Source organism: Arachis hypogaea, chromosome 6, assembly GCF_003086295.3.
Source record: "Arachis hypogaea cultivar Tifrunner chromosome 6, arahy.Tifrunner.gnm2.J5K5, whole genome shotgun sequence".
Classification (NCBI taxonomy): Eukaryota; Viridiplantae; Streptophyta; class Magnoliopsida; order Fabales; family Fabaceae; genus Arachis; species Arachis hypogaea.
The window spans coordinates 30,508,409-30,533,375 of record NC_092041.1 but is presented as its reverse complement, the minus strand read 5'-3'; the positions used below and the strand labels follow the sequence as shown (position 1 = coordinate 30,533,375).

Genomic DNA, 24,967 nt, shown 5'->3' with positions numbered 1-24,967 from the left:
AATTCTCTGGAGCTACAGAACTCGTTCAAAAGTAGACATCTAGAGCTTTCCAGAAATATATAATAGTCCATACTTTATTCATGATTAGATGATGTAAACTGGCGCTCAACGCCAGTTCCATGTTGCTGTCTGGAGTCAAACGCCGGAAACACGTCACGAATCGCAGTTGAACACCCAAAACACGCTACAACTTGGCGTTCAACTCCAAGAGAAGCCTCAGCTCGTGGATAGATCAAGCTCAGCCCAAACATATACCAAGTGGGCCCCAGAAGTGAATTTATGCATCAATTACTTATCTTTGTAAACCCTAGTAGCTAGTTTAGTATAAATAGAACTTTTTACTAGTTTATTAGAGTCTTTTATCATTCGGTCTTGTGACCACATGGGGGCTGGCCATTCGGCCATGCCTGGACCTTTCACTTATGTATTTTCAATGGTAGAGTTTATACACACCATAGATTAAGGGTGTGGAGCTCTGCTGTACCTCAAGTTTCAATGCAATTACTATTATTTTCTATCCAATTTGATTTATTCCTGTTCTAAGATATTTGTTGCACTTCAACTTTATGAATGTGATGATCCATGACACTCATCATCATTCTCACTTATGAATGCACGTGACTGACAACCACTTCCGTTCTACCTTAGGCCGGGCGCATATCTCTTGGATTCCTTAATCAGAATCTTCGTGGTATAAGCTAGAATTGATGGCGGCATTCATGGAAATCCGGAAAGTCTAACCTTGTCTGTGGTATTCCGAGTAGGATTCCGGGATTGAATGACTGTGACGAGCTTCAAACTCTTGAAGGCTGGGCGTTAGTGACAGACGCAAAAGAATCACTGGATTCTACTCCAACCTGATTGAGAATCGACAGATGATTAGCCGTGCTGTGACAGAGCATTTGGACCTTTTTCACTGAGAGGATGGGATGTAGCCATTGACAACGGTGATGCCCTACATACAGCTTGCCATGAAAAGGAATAAGAAGGATTGGATGAATGTAATAAGAAAGTAGAGATTCGGAAGGAACACAGCATCTCCATGCACCTATCTGAAATTCCCACCATTGGATTACATGAGTAACTTTATCTTTATTTCCTGTTTATTTTATTTATCTTTTTAATATCTAATCCAATCATATTTGAATCAGCCTGACTGAGATCTACAAGATGACCATAGATTGCTTCATACCAACAATCTCCGTGGGATTGACCCTTACTCACGTAAGGTATTATTTGGACGACCCAGTGCACTTGCTGGTTAGTTGTGCGGAGTTGTGACTAAGTGTAATTCACGTGTGAGAGCTACCAAGTCATTGGAGCCATTGTTGATGATCACAATTTTGTCCACCAAGTTTTTGGCGCCGTTGCCGGGGATTGTTCAAGTATGGACAATTGACGGTTCATCTTGTTGCTCAGATTAGGTACTTTTCTTTTCAAAAAAGTTTTCAAAAATCTTTCAAAAAAATTTTTTCTTTATTTTTCGTTTTTCCAAAAGAATTTTTTTCGAAAAAAATTAATAAATAAAGAAAATACCAAAAAAAATCATAATATCATAAAAACCAAAAATATTTTGTGTTTCTTGTTTGAGTCTTGAGTCAATTTTTAAGTTTGGTGTCAATTGCATGCTTTAAAAATTTTTCTTGCATTTTTCGAAAATTCATGCATTCATAGTGTTCTTCATGATCTTCAAGTTGTTCTTGACAAGTCTTCTTGTTTGATCTTGATGTTTTCTTGTTTTGTGTTGTTTGTTGTTTTTCATATGCATTTTTCGTTTGTTAGAGTACATGCATTAAAGATTTCTAATTTTGGTGTCTTGCATAAAAAATTTTTCAAAATTATGTTCTTGATGTTTATCATGATCTTCAAAGTGTTCTTGATGTTCATCTTGACATTCATAGTGTTCTTGCATGCATCATGTGTTTTGATCCAAAATTTTCATGTTTTGGGTCATGTTTGTGTTTTTCTCTCTCCTCATTAAAAATTCAAAAAATCAAAAAAATATCTTTTCCTTATTTTCCTCCAAATTTTTGAAATTTTGGGTTGACTTGGTCAAAAATTTTTAAAGATTAGTTGTTTCTTACAAGTCAAGTCAAACTTTCAATTTTTAAAATCCTATCTTTTCAAAACTTTTTCAAAAATTAAATCTTTTTCATTTTTTTTATAATTTTCGAAATTTTTAAAATTTATTTTCAAAATATTTTCCTTAATTTTATTTCAAAATTTTCGAAAATTTACTAACAAGTAATATGATTGATTCAAAAATTTGAAGTTTTGTTACTTTCTTGTTAAGAAAAGTTCAATCTTTAAATTCTAGAATCATATCTTTTAAGTTTCTTGTTAGTTAAGTAATTAATTTTAATGTTACAAATTAAATCTATCTTATCTTATCTTTTTATCTTATCTTTTTCAAAATTTTATCTTTTTCAAAAATTTAATTTCAAAATATCTTATCTAACTTCTTATCTTCTTATCTTTTCAAATTTGATTTTAATATCTTTTTCAACTAACTATTTGACTTTTTGTTTGTTTCTTATCTTTTTCAAAACCACCTAACTACTTTTTCCTCTCTAATTTTCGAAAATATCTCATCCCTTTTTCAAAAATTCTTTTTAATTAATTAATTGTTTTAATTTTAATTCTATCTTATCTTTTATTTTTGAAAATCATTTAACTTCTTTTCAAATTTATTTTATAAATTTCTTCCCTCTCCCCTTCTTCTATTTATTTATTTATTTACTAACACTTCTCTTCACCTCTCTTCATCTCAAATCACTACCCCTACCTATTCATTCTTCTTCACTCCTATTCCCTTTCTTTCTCTACTAACATAAAGGAATCTCTATATTGTGACATAGAGGATTCCTCTTTCTTTTCTTGTTCTCTTCTTCCCTATATGAGCAGGAACAAGGAAAAAGGCATTCTTGTTGAAGCTGATCCTGAACCTGAAAGGACTCTGATGAGGAAATTAAGAGAAGCTACATTACAACAATCCAGAGACAACCTTTCTGAAATTTTCGAACAAGAAAAGGAGATGGCAGCCGAACCCAACAACAATAATGCAAGGAGGATGCTTGGTGATTTCACTAAACCAACTTTGATGGAAAAAGCATTTCCATTCCGGCCATTGGAGCAAACAATTTTGAGCTGAAACCTCAATTAGTTGCTCTAATGTAACAGAACTGCAAGTTTCATGGACTTCCATCTGAAGATCCTTACCAGTTTTTAACTGAGTTCTTGCAGATTTGTGAGACTGTAAAGACGAATGGAGTAGATCCTGAAGTCTACAGGCTCATGCTTTTCCCTTTTGCTGTAAGAGACAGAGCTAGAACATGGTTGGACTCACAACCTAAAGATAGCCTAGACTCTTGGGATAAGCTGGTCACGGCCTTCTTGGATAAATTCTTTCCTCCTTAAAAGTTGAGCAAGCTTAGAGTGGATGTTCAGACCTTCAAGCAAAAAGATGGTGAATCCCTCTATGAAGCTTGGGAAAGATACAAGCAGATGACCAAAAAGTGTCCTTCTGACATGTTTTCAGAATGGACCATATTAGATATATTCTATTATGGTCTATATGAGTTTTCCAAAATGTCATTGGACCATTCTGTAGGTGGATCTATCCACCTAAAGAAAACGCCTGCAGAAGCTCAAGAACTTATTGACATGGTTGCAAATAACCAATTCATGTACACTTCTGAGAGGAATTCCGTGAATAATGGAACACCTCAAAGGAAGGGAGTTCTTGAAATTGATGCTCTGAATGCCATATTGGCTCAGAACAAAATGTTGACTCAGCAAGTCAACATGATCTCTCAAAGTCTGAATGGATGGCAAAATGCATCCAACAGTACTAAAGAGGCAGCTTCTGAAGAAGCTTACGATCCTGAGAACCCTGCAATGGCAGAGGTAAATTACATGGGTGAACCTTATGGAAACACCTACAATTCATCATGGAGAAATCATCCAAATTTCTCATGGAAGGATCAACAAAAGCCTCAATAAGGCTTTAATAATGGTGGAAGGAACAGGCTAAGCAATAACAAGCCTTTTCCATCATCTTCTTAGCAACAGACAGAGAATTCTGAACAGAGCCTCTCTAACTTATCAAACATAGTCTCTGATCTGTCTAAGGCCACTTTAAGTTTCATGAGTGAAACAAGATCCTCCATTAGAAATTTGGAGGCACAAGTATGCCAGCTGAGTAAGAAAATCATTGAAACTCCTCCCAATATTCTCCCAAGCAATACAGAAGAGAATCCAAGAGGAGAGTGCAAGGCCATTGATGTAATCAATATGGCCGAATGCACAAGGGAGGAGAAGGATGAAAATCCTAGTGAGGAAGACCTCTTGGGACGTCACTCAAACAAGAAGGAGTTCCCTATTGAGGACCTACAGGAATCTGAGGCTCATATAGAGACTATAGAGATTCCACTAAATCTCCTTCTGCCATTTCATGAGCTCTGAAGACTATTCTTCCTCAGAAGAGGATGAAGATATGACTGGAGAGCAAGTTGCTCAGTATCTAGGAGCTATCATGAAGCTGAATGCCAAGTTATTTGGTAATGAGACTTGGGAAGGTGAACCTCCCTTGCTCATTAGTGAACTTGATACATGGGTTCCGCAAACCTTACCTCAAAAAAAAACAAGATCCTGGCAAATTCTTAATACCCTGTACCATAGGCACCATGACCTTTAACAAGGCTCTGTGTGACCTGGGGTCATGCATAAATCTTATGCCACTCTCTGTAATGGAGAAACTGGGGATCATTGAGGTATAACCTGCCTTATTCTCATTACAATTGGCAGACAAGTCATTAAGACAAGCTTATGGATTAGTAGAGGACGTGTTAGTAAAGGTTAAAGGCCTTTACATCCCTGCTGATTTCATAATCTTAGACATTAGGAAGGAGGAGGATGAATGCATCATCCTTGGAAGACCTTTCCTAGCCACAGCAGAAGCTGTGATAGATGTTAACAGAGGAGAATTAGTCCTTCAATTGAATGGGAACTACCTTGTGTTTAAGGCACACGGCTATCCTTCTGTAACAAGGGAGAGTAAGCATGCAGAGCTTCTCTCAATACAGAGTCAAACAGAGCCCCCACAATCAAACTCTAAGTTTGGTGTTGGGAGGCCACAACCAAACTCTAAGTTTGGTGTTGAACCCCCATATCCAAACTTTAAGTTTGGTGTTGGGAGTCCACAACATTGACCTGACCACCTTTGTGGCTCCATGAGAGCCCACTGTCAAGCTATTGACATTAAAGAAGCACTTGTTGGGAGGCAACCCAATTTTTATTTATCTAATTTTATTTTTATTTAATTGTTATTTTGTGTTTTAGTAAGTTCATGATCATGTGGAGTCACGAAAAAATTATTAAAATTAAAAACAGAATCAAAAACAGCAGAAGAAAAATCACACCCTGGAGGAAGGACTTACTGGCGTTTAAACGCCAGTAAGGTGCATCTGGCTGGCGTTCAACCCCAGAACAGAGCATGGATCTGGCGCTGAACGTCAGAAACAAGCAACATCTTGGCGTTTGAACGCCAGGAATGTACCCTGAGGAAAGCTGGCGCTGAACGCCAGTAACAAGCATGGAACTGGCGTTCAATGCCAGAAACATGCTACACATGGGCGTTGAACGCCCAGAATGTGCACCACTTCGGCGTTTAAACGCCAGAATGGTATGCTAAGGCATTTTACATGCCTAATTGGTGCAGGGATGTAAATCCTTGACACCTCAGGATCTGTGGACCCCACAGGATCCCCACCTAACATATTCCCATCTTACCTCCTAATTAATCCTATAACACACTTTCCCAAAAACCCTTCACCAATCACCTCAATCTCTCTTCCCAATTACCCTTTTCACCACTCACATCCATCCATCCTTCCCACCCAAACCCACCCTACATGGCCAAAACACAAACATCTCTCCCTCTCCCCCATATCTTCTTCTTCTTCTTCTTCTATTCTTTCTTCTTTTGCTCGAGGGCGAGCAACATTCTAAGTTTGGTGTGGTAAAAGCATAGCATTTTTGCTTTTCTTGCTTTTCCATAACCATTGATGGCACCTAAGGCTAGAGAAACCTCAAAAAAAAAGAGAAAAGAAAGAGAAGAAAAAAGAGAAGACAAAAGCTTCCACCTCTGAGTCATGGGAGATGGAGAGATTCATCTCAAGGGTCCATAGCTCAGTAGAAGAACATTTGACTACACATCAAGAGAGCATGAGAAATTCCTCATCAAGAAATCCCTGAGATACCTCAGGGGATACATGTTCCTCCACATAATTATTGGAAGCAACTAAGGATAGGAACACCAAAATCACTAGGGATCATGCAACAGAAGCAAGGAAGAGACATAAAGGAGCTCAAAAAGCACCATTGGACCTTCAAAAGGCGCCACCCTCACTAAGGTGGACTCATTCCTTAACTTCCTTGTTCTTATCTCTCTGTTTTTCGTTTTTATCTATGTTTTGTGTCTCTACTTCATGATCATTAGTATATAGTAACTATGTCTTAAAGCTATGAATAAATTCCATAAATCCTTCACCTCTCTTAAATGAAAAATGTTTTTAATTCAAAAGAACAAGAAGTACATAAATTTCAAAAATTGTCCTTGAATTTAATTTAATTATATTGATGTCGTGACAATACTTTTTGTTTTCTGAATGAATGCTTGAACAGTGCATATTTTTTATCTTGTTGTTTATGAATGTTAAAATTGTTGGCTCTTGAAAGAATGATGAAAAAAGAGAAATGTTATTGACAATCTGAAAAATCATGAAATTGATTCTTGAAGCAAGAAAAAGCAGTGAAAAAGCAAAAGCTCAAAAAAAATGGCAAAAAAAAATTAGAAAGAAAAAGAAAAAGCAAGCAGAAAAAGCCAATAACCCTTAAAACCAAAAGGCAAGGGTAAAAAGGATCCAAGGCTTTGAGCATCAATGGATAGGAGGGCCCAAGGAAATAAATACAGGCCTAAGCGGCTAAATCAAGCTGTCCCTAACCATGTGCTTGTGGCATGAAGGTCCAAGTGAAAACTTGAGACTGAGTGGTTAAAGTCGTGATCCAAAACAAAAGAGTGTGCTTAAGAGCTCTGGACACCTCTAACTGGGGACTCTAGCAAAGCTGAGTCACAATCTGAAAAGGTTCACCCAGTCATGTGTCTGTGGCATTTATGTATCTGGTGGTAATACTGGAAAACAAAGTGCTTAGGGCCACGGCCAAGACTCACAAAAGTAGCTGTGTTCAAGAATCAACATACTTAACTATGAGAATCAATAACACTATCCAAAATTCTAAGTTCCTAAAGAAGCCAATCATTCTAAACTTCAAAGGAAAAAGTGAGATGCCAAAACTGTTCAGAAGCAAAAAGCTACAAGTCCCGCTCATCTAATTAGAATTAATATTCATTGATATTTTGGAATTTATAGTATATTCTCTTCTTTTTATCCTAGTTGATTTTCAGTTGCTTGGGGACAAGCAACAATTTAAGTTTGGTGTTGTGATGAGCGGATAATTTATACGCTTTTTGGCATTGTTTTTAGGTAGTTTTTAGTATGATCTAGTTAATTTTAGGGATGTTTTCATTAGTTTTATGCTAAATTCACATTTCTGGACTTTACTATGAGTTTCTGTGTTTTTCTATGATTTCAGGTATTTTCTGGCTGAAATTGAGGGACCTAAGCAAAACTCTGATACGAGGCTGACAAAGGACTGCTGATGCTGTTGGAATCTGACCTCCCTGCACTCGAAATGGATTATCTGGAGCTACAAAACTCTAAATGGCGCGCTCTCAATGGCGTTGGAAAGTAGACATCCAGAGCTTTCCATCAATATATAATAGTTCATACTTTATTCGTGATTAGATGATGTAAACTGGCGCTCAACGCCAGTTTCATGTTGCTGTCTGGAGTCAAACGCCATAAACACGTCACGAACCGGAGTTGAACGGCCAAAACACGCTACAACTTGGCGTTCAACTCCAAGAGAAGCCTCAGCTCGTGGATAGATCAAGATCAGCCCAAACATACACCAAGTGGGCCCCGGAAGTGAATTTATGCATCGATTACTTATCTTTGTAAACCCTAGTAGCTAATTTAGTATAAATAGAACTTTTTACTAGTTTATTAGAGTCTTTGATCATTCGGTCTTGTGACCACATGGGGGCAGGCCATTCAGCCATGCCTGGACCTTTCACTTATGTATTTTTAACGGTGGAGTTTCTACACACCATAGATTAAGGGTGTGGAGCTCTGCTGTACCTCAAGTTTCAATGCAATTACTATTATTTTCTATCCAATTCGATTTATTCCTGTTCTAAGATATTCGTTGCACTTCAACTTGATGAATGTGATGATCCGTGACACTCATCATCATTCTCACCTATGAACGTGTGTGACTGACAACCACTTCCGGTCTACCTTTGGCCGGGCGCGTATCTCTTGGATTCCTTAATCAGAATCTTCGTGGTATAAGCTAGAATTGATGGCGGCATTCATGGGAATCCGAAAAGTCTAACCTTGTCTGTGGTATTCCGAGTAGGATTCCAGGATTGAATGACTGTGACCAGCTTCAAACTCCTGAAGGCTGGGCGTTAGTGACAGACGCAAAAGAATCACTGGATTCTACTCCAACCTGATTGAGAACCGACAGATGATTAGCCGTGCTGTGACATAGCATTTGGACCTTTTTCACCGAGAGGATGAGATGTAGCCATTGACAACAGTGATGCCCTACATACAGCTTGCCATGGAAAGGAGTAAGAAGGATTGGATGAATGTAATAAGAAAGTAGAGATTCGGAAGGAACACATCATCTCCATGTACCTATCTGAAATTCCCACCATTGGATTACATGAGTAACTTTATCTTTATTTCCTATTTATTTTATTTATCTTTTGAATATCTAATCCAATCATATTTGACTCAGCCTGACTGAGATCTACAGGATGACCCTAGATTGCTTCATACCAACAATCTCCATGGGATCGACCCTTACTCACGTAAGGTATTACTTGGACGACCCAGTGCACTTGCTGGTTAGTTGTGCGGAGTTGTGACTAAGTGTAATTCACGTGTGAGAGCTACCAAGTCATTGGAGCCATTGTTGATGATCACAATTTCGTCCACCAATACCCAACTCATTTTGGTGATCTAGAGTTAGTTAATATAGTTTCTATTGACTCTAATCTCTTGCTAATTCAATTAGTAATTTGATTAGGACTTATGGATTGAGATTAACTAGTCTTTTTTGACTTTCTCTCAATGTGAAGATAAAAGTATACCTTCTTCCTATGTTGGAGATGACTTAATAGGATTAGCTCTTGTTAAGTATTGTATTATGATTAATGACTAGGATAGAAAGCCTATACTCTCAATCATTGCCATAAATGTCTCTCCTTATTACCTGCTTTCTTTAGCTGCTCGCTTTACTTTTGTTGCCTTTTTAATTTTCTTTTCTCTTTATCCGCAAATCCCCTTGGATACTGATGAGTGGATATTTTATATGCTTTTTCGGGGTAATTTCATGTAGATTTTAGCATGTTTTAATTAGTTTTTAGTTAAATATTATTAGTTTTTAGGAAAAAATCATATTTCTGGACTTTACTATGAGTTTGTGTGTTTTTTTGTGATTTCAGGTATTTTCTGGCTGAATTGAGGGAGCTGAGCAAAAATCTGAGTTAGGCTGAAAAAGGACTGCTGATGCTGTTGGATTCTGACCTCCCTGCACTTGAAATGAATTTTCTGGAGCTACAGGAGTCCAATTGGCGCGCTCTCAACGGCGTTGGAAAGTAGACATCTAGGGCTTTCCAGCAATATATAATAGTCCATACTTTGCGCGAATATAGATGACGTAAACTGGCGTTCAACGCCAGTATCATGCTGCTGTCTGGCGTCCAGCGCCAGAAACAGGTTACAAGCTGGAGTTCAACGCCAGAAACAGGTTACAACCTGGCGTTGAATGCCCAAAACAGCCCCAGGCACGTGAGAAGCTTAAGTCTCAGCCACAGCACACACCAAGTGGGCCCCAGAAGTGGATTTCTGCACTATCTATCATAGTTTACTCATTTTCTGTAAACCTAGGTTACCAGTTTACTATTTAAACAACTTTTAGAGATTTACTTTGCACCTCATGACATTTTTAGATCTAAAATTTGTACCTTTTGGCAGCATGAGTCTCTAAACTCCATTGTTGAGGGTGAGGAGCTCTGCAGCGTCTCGATGAATTAATACAATTACCTTTGTTTTCCATTTAAACACGCTTGTTCCTATCTAAGATGTTCATTCACGCTTAAACATGAAGAAGGTGATGATCCGTGACACTCATCACCTTCCTCAGATCCATGAACGTGTGCCTGACAACCACCTCCATTCTACATCAGACTGAATGAGCTTCTCTTAGATTCCTTAATCAGAATCTTCGTGGTATAAGCTAGAATTGATGGCGGCCACTCTTGAGGATCCGGAAAGTCTAAACCTTGTCTGTGGTATTCCGAGTAGGATTCAAGGATTGAATGGCTGTGACGAGCTTCAAACTCGCGATTGCTGGGCGTGATGACAAACGAAAAAGGGTCAATGGATCTTATTCCAACATGATCGAGAACCAACAGCTGATTAGCCGTGCTGTGACAGAGCATCTGGACCATTTTCACTGAGAGGATGGGAGGTAGCCACTGACAATGGTGACACCCTACATACAGCTTGCCACGGAAGGAGCCTTGCGTGTGGAAAAGGATTTCAAGGAAGAGTTGAAGTCAGAGGACAAAGCATCTCCAAAACCCCAACATATTCTCCATCAATAAAGTAACAATTACTTATTCCAAACACTTTTACTTCTTACAATTAAATCCAAATAACCTTATTGGCATCCTGACTAATATTAATAAAATAAACATAGCTTGCTTGAAACCAATAATCTCCGTGGGATCGACCCTTACTCACGTAAGGTACTACTTGGACGACCCAGTGCACTTGCTAGTTAGTTGTGTGAAATTGTCAAGAATTGTGATTTTCAATTTCGTGCACCAAGTTTTTGGCGCCGTTGCCGGGGATTATTCGAGTTTGAACAACTAAAGGTTTATTTTATTTCTTAGATTAGGAATAATTTATTTTTGTTACTATAGAGTCATTAAATTCTGATAGGATAATTTCTTTTCAAAAAAATTTTTCAAAAAAATATTATTTTTCTTTATCAATTTTTAATTTCCTTTCGTGAGTTTAGTGTCTTGTTCAAAGTTTGGTGTTAATTGCATATTTTATATTTTTCTTTAAATTTTCGAACTTGTGTTCTTTGTTCTTCATTGATCTTCAAGTTGTTCTTGTTTATTTTTCTTGTTTGATCTTTGAGTTTTTCTTGTTTTGTGTCTTTTCTTGTTTTTCTTGTGCTTTTTCAAAACATTAACTTTCAAAAATTATACTTTTATCCACAAAAATAATACATCTTTAAAATACGTTACATTTTTAGCTCAGTTGGTTATAGCGTTGGCTTATGTTCTTGGCAATTGGGCATCTTCTTTTAAAAAATATTTTTCAAAAATAATTTTTCTTTAATTGAATCTTGTGCCAAACTCTAAGTTTGGTGTTTTCTTGTTAATTTTTCTTTAATTTTCGAAAATTTGTCTTGGTTTTCTAAAAATTTTAAGTTTGGTGTTCTTTCTTTTGTTCTTGGTGTTCTTGTGAATCTTCAAGGTGTTCTTGAGTCTTTCTTGTGTTTTGATCTCAAAATTTTTAAGTTTGGTGTTCCTTGGTGTTTTCCCTCCAAAATTTTCGAAAATAAGGAGCATTAGATCTAAAAATTTTAAGTCTTGTGTCTCTTATATGTTTTTCTCTTTCATCATAAAATTCAAAATTCAAAAAAAAAATATCTTTTCTAACTAATTTTAAACAATAATTTCGAAATTTTTATATAAAAATTTCAGATTTCAATTTTAAAATTTTTCGAAAATCTTCAAAAAAAATATTTTCATTTTTTTCATTTGATTTCGTTTTTATTTGTTTTATTTTTACTTTATTTTATAAAATAAATTTTTATAAAATAAATAATATCAACATCCATACCATCTCCTTTATTCCATCATGGAACTAAGTGGAAATGAACTGTCCAGGAGGACTCTGGGGTCATATGCTAAGCCCACTACTGCTTCATATGGGAGTAATATTTGTATACCCTCCATTGGAGTTAGTAGCTTTGAGTTGAATCCTCAGCTCATTATCATGGTGCAGCAAAGCTGCCAGTATTCCGGTCTTCCACACGAAGAACCTACAGAGTTTCTGGCACAATTTTTGCAAATTGCTGACACAGTACATGATAAGGAAGTAGATCAGGATGTCTATAGATTATTACTGTTTTCATTTGCTGTAAAAGATCAAACTAAGAGGTGGTTAAATAACCAACCTAAAAATAGCATAAAGACATGGAAACAGCTGTCAGAAAAATTCCTGAATCACTACTTTCCTCCAAAACGGATGACACAGCTGAGGCTAAGCATCCAAGGCTTCAAACAAGGAGATAATGAATCCCTTTATGATGCCTGGGAGAGATACAGAGAGATGCTAAGAAAATGCCCCTCTGAGATGTTTTCAGAGTGGGTGCAATTAGACATCTTCTACTATGGGCTTACAGAAAAAGCTCAGATTTCTCTAGATCACTCAGCTGGTGGATCTATACATATGAGAAAAACAATTGAAGAAGCTCAAGAGCTTATTGATACAGTTGCCAGAAATCAGCATCTGTACCTAAGCAGTGAATCTTTCATGAAAGAAGAAGCTAAAACAGTAACTGCTGAACTCAGTCCTGTAGATCAGGCTAATGAATTCAATCAGCAATTAGACTTTCTAACTCAGCAGCTAGCCGAATTCAAGGAAATACTACAGGAAACAAGAATGGCTAACAGGAATATGGAAGTACAGTTAAGGCAAACAGAAAAGCAACTGTCAAAACAAATAGCAGAAGAATGCCAAGCAGTTCAATTAAGAAGTGGGAAAACATTAAATACCTCACTTCAAAGCAGCAGGAAGCCAAGAAATGAACAAATGGCTACTCAAAATCCCTCTGAGGACAATCAGAGCCCAGAGAGGAATAATGCTGGCGCTGAACGCCCAGACCATGCTCATTCCTGGCGTTCAACGCCAGAAACAAGCATGAATCCGGTGTTGAACGCCCAAATGGAGCACAGTTCTGGCATTCAGACGCCAGTAACAGATAAGGAGTTGGCGTCTAACGCCACTCCAACTCCCACCCCTGGCATTCAAACGCCAGTGGGGGATCAGTCACATATAAGTGCTGATAACAACCCTTCTAAAAAGGCTTCCCAATCCACATCTGTAGGCAATAAACCTGCAGCAATTAAGGTTGAGGAATACAAAGCCAAAATGCCTTATCCTCAAAAACTCTGCCAAGCAGAACAGGATAAGCAATTTGCCCACTTTGCAGACTATCTCAGGACTCTTGAAATAAAGATTCCGTTTGCAGAAGCACTTGAGCAAATACCCTCTTATGCTAAGTTCATGAAAGAGATCTTAAGTCATAAGAAGGATTGGAGGGAAACTGAAAAAGTTTACCTCACTGAAGAATGCAGTGCAGTCATTCTGAAAAGCTTACCTGAGAAGCTTAAAGATCCCGGGAGCTTTATGATACCATGCACATTAGAGGGTAATTGTACCAAGCAAGCTCTATGTGATCTTGGGGCAAGTATCAACCTAATACCTGCATCTATTATCACAAAGCTTGGTTTGACTGAAGAAGTCAAACCAAACCGGATATGTCTTCAACTTGCTGATGGCTCCATTAAATACCCATCAGGCGTGATTGAAGACATGATTGTCAAGGTTGGGCCATTTGCCTTTCCTACTGACTTTGTGGTGCTGGAAATGGAGGAGCACAAGAGTGCAACTCTCATTCTAGGAAGACCTTTCCTGGCAACTGGCCGAACTCTCATTGACGTCCAAAAAGGGGAAGTAACCCTGAGAGTCAATGAGGAGGAGTTCAAGTTGAATGTTGTCAAAGCCATGCAACATCCAGACACCCCAAATGACTGTATGAGTGTTGATATCATTGACTCTCTGGTAAGAGAGGTCAATATGGCTGAGAGTCTCGAATCAGAGCTAGAGGACATCTTTGAAGATGTTCAGCCTGATTTGGAGGAATCAGAGAGAATAATAGAACCTCTGAAAATCCCTCAGGAAGAGGAGAAACCTCCAAAACCCGAGCTCAAACCATTACCACCATCCCTGAAATATGCATTTCTGGGAGAAGGTGATACCTTCCCTGTAATCATAAGCTCTACCTTAGAGCCACAGGAAGAGGAAGCACTAATTCAAGTGCTAAGGACACACAAGACAGCTCTTGGGTGGTCCATCAGTGATCTTAAGGGCATTAGCCCAGCCAGATGCATGCACAAGATCCTATTGGAGGGTGATGCCAAGCCAGTGGTCCAACCACAAAGGCAGCTGAATCCAGCCATGAAAGAAGTGGTGTAGAAGGAGGTCACTAAATTACTAGAGGCTGGGATTAATTATCCTATTTCTGACAGCCCCTGGGTAAGCCCTGTCCAAGTCGTTCCTAAGAAGGGAGGCATGACAGTGGTTCATAATGAAAAAAATGAACTGGTTCCTACAAGAACAGTTACAGGGTGGCGTATGTGTATTGATTATAGAAGGCTCAATACAGCCACCAGAAAGGATCATTTTCCTTTACCATTCATAGACCAGATGCTAGAAAGACTAGCAGGTCATGAATACTACTGCTTCTTGGATGGATATTCAGTTATAATCAAATTGCAGTGGATCCCCAGGATCAAGAGAAAACGGCATTCACATGTCCATCTGGAGTATTTGCATACAGAAGGATGCCATTTGGTTTGTGCAATGCACCTGCAACCTTTCAGAGGTGCATGCTCTCAATTTTCTCTGATATGGTGGAAAAATTTCTGGAAGTCTTCATGGATGACTTTTCAGTATTTGGAGACTCATTCAGCTCCTGTCTTGACCATCTAGCACTTGTTCTAAAGAGATGCCAAGAGACTAACCTAGTTTTAAACTGGGAAGAATGTCACTTTATGGTAACTGAAGGAATTGTCCTTGGGCACAAAATTTCGAACAAAGGAATAGAGGCGGATCAAGCTAAGGTAGAGGTAATTGAAAAGTTACCACCACCTGCCAATGTTAAGGCAATCAAAAGCTTTCTGGGGCATGTAGAATTCTATAGGAGGTTTATAAAGGATTTTTCAAAAATCGCCAAACCTCTAAGTAACCTGATAGCTGCTGACACGCCATTTGTCTTTGATAAGGAGTGTCTGCAGGCATTTGAGACTCTGAAAGCTAAATTGGTCACAGCACCAATCATCTCTGTACCAAACTGGACATTGCCATTTGAACTAATGTGTGATGCCAGTGACCATGCCATTGGTGCAGTGTTAGGACAAAGGCATGACAAGCTTCTGCACGTCATTTACTATGCCAGCCGTGTTCTAAATGACGCACAGAAGAACTACACAACCACAGAAAAAGAGCTACTTGCAGTGGTTTACGCCATTGACAAATTCAGATCCTATTTAGTAGGATCAAAAGTGATTGTGTACATTGATCATGCTGCTCTTAAATATCTACTCACAAAGTAGGATTCAAAACCCAGACTTATAAGATGGGTGTTGCTTCTGCAAGAGTTTGATATAGAAATAAGAGACAGAAAAGGGACAGAGAATCAGGTAGCAGATCACCTGTCCCGAATAGAACCAGTAGAAAGGGTGTCCCTACCTCTTACTGAGATCTCTGAAAACTTTCCAGATGAGCAACTCTTTTCCATCCAGGAAGTGCCATGGTTTTCAGACATTGCAAACTACAAGGCAATGAGATTCATACCCAAAGAATACAGTAGGCAGCAATCAAAGAAGCTGATCACGGATGCAAAGTATTATCTTTGGGATGAGCCGTATCTCTTTAAGAGATGTGTAGACGGAGTAATCCGTAGATGTGTGCCTAAAGAAGAAGCGCAGAAGATCCTATGGCACTGCCATGGATCCCAGTATGGAGGACATTTTGGAAGTGAGCGAACAGCCACAAGAGTCCTCCAATGTGGCTTCTACTGACCTACTCTCTATAAAGATTCCCGAGTGTTTGTACTTAATTGTGACAGTTGCCAAAGATCTGGTAATCTGCCTCACAGTTATGCCATGCCTCAACAAGGAATCTTAGAGATTGAGTTGTTTGATGTATGTGGTATTGACTTCATGGGACCTTTCCCACAATCATACTCAAACACTTATATTCTGGTGGCAGTGGATTATGTATCCAAATGGGTGGAAGCTATTGCAACACCCACTAATGACACTAAGACAGTGTTAAAATTTCTCCAGAAACACATCTTCAGCAGATTTGGCACCCCTAGAGTACTAATTAGTGATGGGGCACTCATTTCTGCAATAAACAGCTCTATTCTGCTTTGGTTCGTTATGGAGTTAGCCACAGGGTGGCCACTCCATATCATCCACAGACTAATGGGCAAGCTGAAGTCTCAAATAGAGAAATCAAAAGAATCCTGGAATGGACTGTAATTAACCGTAGAAGGGATTGGACAAGAAGCTTGGATGATGCTCTGTGGGCATACAGAACAGCATTCAAGACCCCTATAGGGACCTCCCCATACCAGCTTGTGTATGGAAAGGCATGTCACTTGCCAGTGGAACTGGAACATAAGGCCTACTGGGCAACCAGATTCCTAAACCTTGATGCCAAGTTAGCTGGAGAAAAATGATTGCTCCAGTTAAATGAGCTAGAGGAATTTAGACTCAATGCTTTCGAAAATGCAAAAATTTACAAAGAGAAAGCGAAAAGATGGCATGATAAGAAATTGTCATCCAGAGTCTTTGAGCCGGGGTAGAAAGTTCTGCTATTTAATTCTAGGCTCAAATTATTCCCCGGGAAATTAAAATCCCGGTGGAGAGGTCCATATGTGATTACAAGTGTATCACCATATGGATACGTAGAGCTTTAGGATAATGAATCTAACAAAAAGTTCATTGTTAATGGACAGAGAGTTAAACATTATCTTGAAAGCAATTTTGAGCAAGAATGCTCAAAACTGAGACTTGATTAAAAGCTCATTAATAGTCCAGCTAATGACATTAAAGAAGCGCTTGCTGGGAGGCAACCCAGCCATTCACAAAATTTAATTTTATTTGTTTTTGCTAATTAATTGATCTTTACAGGTATATGTCAAAGTATCTCCAAAAGGTAAAATAGCAATTGATTGAATTCACAGAGTTACAGGGAAATTTGGAAGCTCACTGGCGTGAAAAAGCCAGTAAGAAACGTTTTGGGCATTGAATGCCCAAAAGAAGCACCCACTGGGCGTTCAACGCCAGTAAGGGTAGCCATTTGGGCGTTAAACACCAGAAAGGAGCATCTTCTGGGCGTTGAACGCTAGAAAGAAGCACCTTCTGGGCGTTTAACGCCAGATTGACAGCTTCCTGGGCGTTCAGAAAAACGCCCAGTGACAAAGGACTTCCTGGCGTTCAACGCCAGAAAGAAGCAACAGCTGGGCGTTGAACGCCCAGGAGAAGTAGCAATTGGGCGTTAAACGCCCAAAACATGCAGTGTTTGGGCATTTAACGCCAGGATGGTGGGGAGGAGGTAAAATTCGTTTTTCTTCAAAAATTTTCTAATTTTTATGTTTCAATTCATGATTTCTTGCATAAACATGTTTCCAAATATCATCCTTCAATTCCAAAAATTTTCATCCTAATTTCTAAAATCCCTAATTTCTGAAATCCCTTTTTCAAAGATTTTACATGCATCTTCATCCATAAAGACAAATGATTTCCAATCCAATCCAACTTTTTTTTAAGTTTTTCAAAATTTAATTATCTTTTAAAATCTTGTTCAAATTAAAAATTCAGATTCATTTCATATCTTTTTAAATTATATCCTTTTCTTATCATATTTATCTTTTATAAAGCATATCTCTTATCTTATATCTTTTTCTTATTTTCGAACACCCCCCTCCCTTTAAATTCACTTTCGGCGCCCTACTCATCATCCACCATTCCACACTTGCTCTCCTCCTATCCCTCTTCTCTCTCTTCTTTTGCTTGAGGACAAGCAAACCTCTAAGTTTGGTGTGCTTATCCGTGATCACAAAAACATACTCACTTTGATCATGGCCCCTAAAGGAAAACAACCCAACCCAAGAGGCAAGAAAGAGAATATTCCAAAGCCACTTTGGAATCAAGGGAAGTTCTTAACTAAAGAACATTCAGACCATTACTACAAAATAATGAGTCTAAGATCAGTGATCCCGGAAGTCAAGTTCGATCTGAAAGAAGATGAATATCCGGAGATCCAAGAACAAATTCGAAATAGGAACTGGGAAATCCTAGCTCCTGAAACGAAAGTGGGAAGGAACATGGTTCAGGAGTTCTATGCTAATCTATGGCAGACAGACAGGCAAAGAATAATTGGAGCTGCCCTCTATGACCATCGGACCTTAGTCAGAGGAAAGATTGTTCATACCCATCCTGACAAAATTAGGGAGATCTTTAAGCTTCCTCAACTGAAAGATGACCCGGACTCCTTTAATAGGAGAATGATGAGGGTAAATAAAGGCTTGGACAAGATTCTAGAGGATATATGCATCCCTGAAGCCAGGTGGACCACCAGCATGACTGGCATCCCAAATCAACTCAAAAGAGAAGATCTCAAACCAGCAGCCAGAGGCTGGCTGGATTTCATTGGGCGTTCTATATTGCCCACCAGCAACCGTTCTGAAGTTACTATTAAAAGAGCAGTGATGATTCACTGCATCATGTTGGGAAAAGAAGTAGAAGTCTATCAACTGATCTCGTGTGAACTATACAAAATAGCAAACAGGAATTCCAAGGATGCCAGATTAGCCTATCCAAGCTTAATTTCTATGCTCTGCAGAGATGCCGGAGTGAAGATGGGAATAACAGAGTATATCTCAGTTGAGAGGCCAATCACTAGAATATCAATGGACAGACAACAGCTGCAGGATGATCCAATCAAGAGGAGAGCACAGGAAGTCCTCCCAGAACTTCCTCAATTCGAATATTAGGAACATCTTGAGGCATCTATTTCCAAATTGTAAGAAGCTATGAACCAAATAAAGGAAGAACAGAACAATCAAAGTAGCATGCTTTGCAAACTGCTTAAGGAACAAGAAGAGCAAGGGCGTGATTTAAGGGAGCTGAAGCGCCAGAAATTAATCCTTGAAGGACCAAGCACCCACAGATCAGAGGAACATCTACTTCTCAAAACACAGATTGTTGAGTTCTAATTTTAGCTTTAACTCTGTGATAGTGTTATTATAGAAATTTACCTTAGGAGATATATATAGTAGTAGTAGTAGTAATTAGTATATCTATTCTGGCTTTATTCCCAATTAAGTTATAATTTATTTTTCTCGTCATCATCAGACATCAATAAAATAGTAGATAATTAGAATAAAGAAGTAATTTAATTTTTTCGAGTTCTTAATAAGGAAAATTCTGATTATTTATATGTGGTGGCAATACTTTTTGTCTTCTGAATGAATGCTTGAACAGTGCATATTTTTGATATTGAATTTTATGAATGTTAAAATTGCTGGCTCCTGAATGAATGAGGAATACGAAAAATATTATTGATGATCTGAAAAATCATGAATTTGATTCTTGAAGCAAGAAAAAGCGTTCAAAAAAATTTTTACAAGGAATCATTGGATTAAGAAAAGGATCTAAGGCTTTGAGCATCAGTGGATAGGAGGCCCAAGGAAATAGTTCCAGGCCTAAGCGGCTAAACCAAGCTGTCCCTAACCATGTGCTTGTGGCATGCAGGTCCAAGTGAAAAACTTGAGACTGAGTGGTTAAAATCGTGATCCAAAGCAAAAAGAGTGTGCTTAAGAGCTCTGGACACCTCTAACTGGGGACTCTAGCAAAGCTGAGTCACAATCTGAAAAGGTTCACCCAGTCATGTGTCTGTGGCATTTGTGTATCCGGTGGTAATACTGAAAAACAAAGTGCTTAGGGCCACGGCCAAGACTCATAAAAGTAGCTGTGTTCAAGAATCAACATACTTAACTAGGAAAATCAATAATACTATCTGAATTCTGAGTTCCTATGGATGCCAATCATTCTGAATTTCAAAGGATAAAGTGAGATGCCAAAACTGTTTGGAAGCAAAAAGTTACTAGCCCCGCTCATCTAATTAGAATCTGAGCTTCACTTAAAACTCTGAGATATTATTGCTTCTTGATTTCTTTTTATCCTCTTTTATTCATCTAGTTGCTTGAGGACAAGCAACAGTTTACGTTTGGTGTTGTGATGAGCGGATATTTTATACGCTTTTTGGGGGTAATTTCATGTAGATTTTAGCATGTTTTAATTAGTTTTTAGTTAAATATTATTAGTTTTTAGGCAAAAATTATATTTCTGGACTTTACTATGAGTTTGTGTGTTTTCCTGTGATTTCAGGTATTTTCTGGCTGTAATTGAGGGAGCTGAGCAAAAATCTGAGTTAGGCTGAAAAAGGACTGCTGATGCTGTTGGATTCTGACCTCCCTGCACTTGAAATGAATTTTCTGGAGCTACAGGAGTCCAATTGGCGCGCTCTTAATGGCGTTGGAAAGTAGACATCTAGAGTTTTCCAGCAATATATAATAGTCCATACTTTGCGCGAAGATAGATGACATAAACTGGCGTTCAACGCCAGTATCATGCTACTGTCTGGCGTCCAGCGCCAGAAACAAGTTACAAGCTGGAGTTCAACGCCAGAAACAGGTTACAACCTGGCGTTGAACGCCCAAAACAGCCCCAGGCACGTGAGAATCTTAAGTCTCAGCCCCAGCACACAGCAAGTGGGCCCCAAAAGTGGATTTCTGCACTATCTATCATAGTTTACTCATTTTCTGTAAACCTAGGTTACCAGTTTACTATTTAAACAACTTTTAGAGATTTACTTTGCACCTCATGACATTTTTAGATCTAAAATTTGTACCTTTTGGCAGCATGAGTCTCTAAACTCCATTGTTGAGGGTGAGGAGCTCTGCAGCGTCTCGATGAATTAATACAATTACCTTTGTTTTCCATTTAAATACGCTTGTTCCTATCTAAGATGTTCATTCACGCTTAAACATGAAGAAGGTGATGATCCGTGACACTCATCACCTTCCTCAGATCCATGAACGTGTGCCTAACAACCACCTCTATTCTACATCAGACTGAATGAGCTTCTCTTAGATTCCTTAATCAGAATCTTCGTGGTATAAGCTAGAATTGATGGCGGCCACTCTTGAGGATCCGGAAAGTCTAAACCTTGTCTGTGGTATTCCGAGTAGGATTCAAGGATTGAATGGCTGTGATGAGCTTCAAACTCGCGATTTCTGGGCGTGATGACAAACGAAAAAGGGTCAATGGATCTTATTCCAACATGATCGAGAACCAACAGCTGATTAGCCATGCTGTGACAGAGCATCTGGACCATTTTCACTGAGAGGATGGGAGGTAGCCACTGACAATAATGACACCCTACATACAGCTTGCCATGGAAGGAGCCTTGCGTGTGGAAAAGGATTTCAAGGAAGAGTTGAAGTCAGAGGACAAAGCATCTCCAAAACCCCAACATATTCTCCATCAATAAAGTAACAATTACTTATTCCAAACACTTTTACTTCTTACAATTAAATCCAAATAACCTTATTGGCATCCTGACTAATATTAATAAAATAAACATAGCTTGCTTGAAACCAATAATCTCCGTGGGATCGACCCTTACTCACGTAAAGTACTACTTGGACGACCCAGTGCACTTGCTGGTTAGTTGTGTGGAATTGTCAAGAATTGTGATTTTCAATTTCGTGCACCAGATACCATAACCAATAATATGCATACTTCATTGCAATTCCTTTGAGAGACGATCTGAGATCTAATACTCTCAATATTTTTATTGGTTTGCACTCGTGTCAAACAAATTAAACTTTGATTTAGTGTTACTTGTCAGTATGGAACTATACTTGCATCGAGGTTATTTCTCTTTTACTGAGAAGAAATTCTAAACCGACGATAGTCCTCTTTCAAGTTTTTGGCGCCGTTGCCGGGGAATTGCAATGTGTGCTTGTTGTTGGTTATTATATATATGTCAATATTGTGAATAGCTTGAATTTTGGTTTGTTTGCTAGTTTGCTAGCTACAGGTCTTTGCTTTCTTTATTTCTTGTTAGCTTTTGTTTTTGTTTTCTCTTGTTACTATAAATTCTCATCTCTTTAGCTATGAGTTTGGTTCTAACTATATTTTAGGGAATGGAAGCTACAATGAGGATATGCATCAAGGATGGAACAATCAAAGGTGGGAGGAGCCTCAAGCATTTGATCAACCTTCATGGCAATAACCTCCACCAATGTACTATGATCAAGTGCCATACCATGATGCATACCAATCTAATGTGTGTGGTGACCCTCATTGTGGTTGTCAACTACAATCATCATGTGCATATGACCCTTTCCCTCAACATAGCCTCCAACAACCATACTCACAAGCCTCATACCATCATTTACCTCCATATGATCCTAACCCATATCTATCATACCAACCACTATATGAACCATACATAGAACCACAACATTTCCAACACCAATATCCCCAAGAACCACCATTTCCTTATAAACCACTTCAAGACTTTGACCAATATGAACCACCTTTCAACCACAATGCCTTTCTCATAAACAATGAACCCTCTCTTCCACCACCACCTCCAATTGATGAATCTCTCCAACCCCTAATGCAAGAACAACAAGAACTTCTAACTCATTGCCAAAAGCAAGGGGAAGCCGTGGCTAGCTTAACCAAAGTGATGAGCCAATTGGCATCATTGTGCTCAACTATCCAAGACACCCTCATTGTTAAATGTGGAGGATTAATTGAGGAGCACAATTAGAAGGAGAACTTGGAGCTTCAAGGTGAAGAAGAGAGTTAAAGCAAGAGTTGCAACAATTGGAAGAAGACGTATTTGTTAAAGAGGAAGAAGTAGTTGAAGCCCTAGGAGATGTTGAAAGTCCATGGGAACCAAAAGTTGAAGAGGTTGATCAAGAGATGGATTCAATCATTGATGAGTTTCTATCTACAATTGAATCCTCTCCCATTGGACATGAAATTGAGGTCATAAAAGAATGTGCACAACCTCCCATACCTTTGGTAAGCAATGAAGAAGAGATTGAATTGGAAGAAAGCTACTAAGAGGAAGAGGCTAAAATTGATAAAACTTGCAAGGAGGTGGAAGTTATCAAGGAAGAACACAAGGGAGTAGAGCTTGCAAGGACATGGGAGACACCTCTCCCCAAGTCATCACCATCCATCCTTTCCTTCAAGTGGGTAAATATCTTATCTCTAAGCTATATTATCCCACTTGAATATGGTTTGCTTGAGACGGATGGGCAACTTAGAGCTCTTTGTGGCTTAAAGAGCAAAAGGGAGATGGTTAGTGGTTGGAAACATCATTCTATGTTCAATATGGCTGCATGCTCAAAGTTGAATTGCAAGGGTTGGAGTCATGCTACATTGGATGGGCCTAGGAAATTGTTTTGAGGCTTAAGTGAGAATTCCAAGGCTCGCCTACCATCGGAGGGATTCATGATGATCAACTTGAAGACGGGTGTGAAGACAAAGTGTGGGTTCCCGGATTACAAGAAAAGGATCAATTTTGAGAGCTCATGGTTTGTGAAGAACTCCATCAAAGCTTGGAGCTATTAATTTTGAATAATGGAGCTTATTGGAAGTCCAAGCATTGGTGGAAGTTCCAAGATGAATTCAAGCACAAGCCACCTTGATGAGAGCTCCCCATAAGTCCAACTTAAGGACAATAAATAAAAGTGCTAGGTGGGAGACACCCCACGATGGTAACATCTTTTCATTTTTCCTTTTTGTAAATATTGATAAAATTAGTTTAATTTCATGTTTATGTTGGTTTGTTGAGTTTAGTAGTAGTCTAGTATGTTAAATAAGGTTTTATGGTGTTTTGGTAGCTGTTTGAAGATTTGGAATGCTTGGTTTGGTGAAAAAATTGAAAAATTTTGAAAAACAGAGCACCCAGCCACGCGTATGCGTCACCCACGCGTACGCGTGACCCCCAAGTTTCCAACCCCTCACATGTATGCCTCGCCCACGCGTACGCGTGATCCCTAAAATTTTTAGGTGCAGTCCAAAAACCAGAGAGTTGCGTGAGTAGGGTGTTGAAATTGTGCCTCTAGCACAATTTTGACCCATGCGTACGCGTCACCCACGCGTACGCGTCATCTTCTTTTCTCTCTTATCACACGTGCACGTCGACGATGCATACACGTCGCACCTTACTTTTGCCACTCACGCCTATGCGTGACATGACGTGTACGCATGACCCATTGCCTTGTTTTGTAGCACCCTAATTAGCCTAATCCTTACCTCGCGTTGTAAAGCAAAGGTTAATCAAAGGTTACGATAGTCCTAAGCTCATACATATAATATATAGAAGGAAATAATATATTCTAGAAGCTCGATGAAGGATATAGCTTAAAAACAAGATTTTAAAGCACAAAATATACACATGAAGCTGCCAACTAAACGCACAAGAGGAGATACAATATAACAAAATATCAGAGTATAATAGCATAAGAATCTAGCCAGGCTTGCCGAGTTTAAGCCGGCTAGCTATATATAGACCATACAAAAATCTGAAGTTAAAAAAAAGCTTATACAAGTTTTTCCTCTCAAAGTAATGCCTCTAGGCAAAGTAAAATACAAAAGTGAGAGACATATACAAAATAAACAAAAAGACTCCAAAATATATCCAGGATCCTCCACTTCTGTCACTATCAAAGCAACTTATCGAGGTGGGTTGCGACCTGCATCTGAAAAATAATAACAAAATATAGTATGAGAATCGGAGGTTCTCAATATAGTAATAGTGCCCAGTGATGTAAGATATAAGACCCCGGGATGCCAAAGGCA

General features: G+C 38.7%; 1 non-coding gene across 1 annotated transcript; it reads right to left on the bottom strand.

Moving 5' to 3' along the window:
• Positions 1–3,426: 3,426 nt before the first annotated feature.
• LOC112700472 (small nucleolar RNA R71) lies at positions 3,427–3,530 on the bottom strand. The gene has a single exon (XR_003153380.1). It is a non-coding gene; the product is annotated as a small nucleolar RNA R71 (small nucleolar RNA).
• Between the last annotated feature and the right edge of the window lie 21,437 nt (positions 3,531–24,967).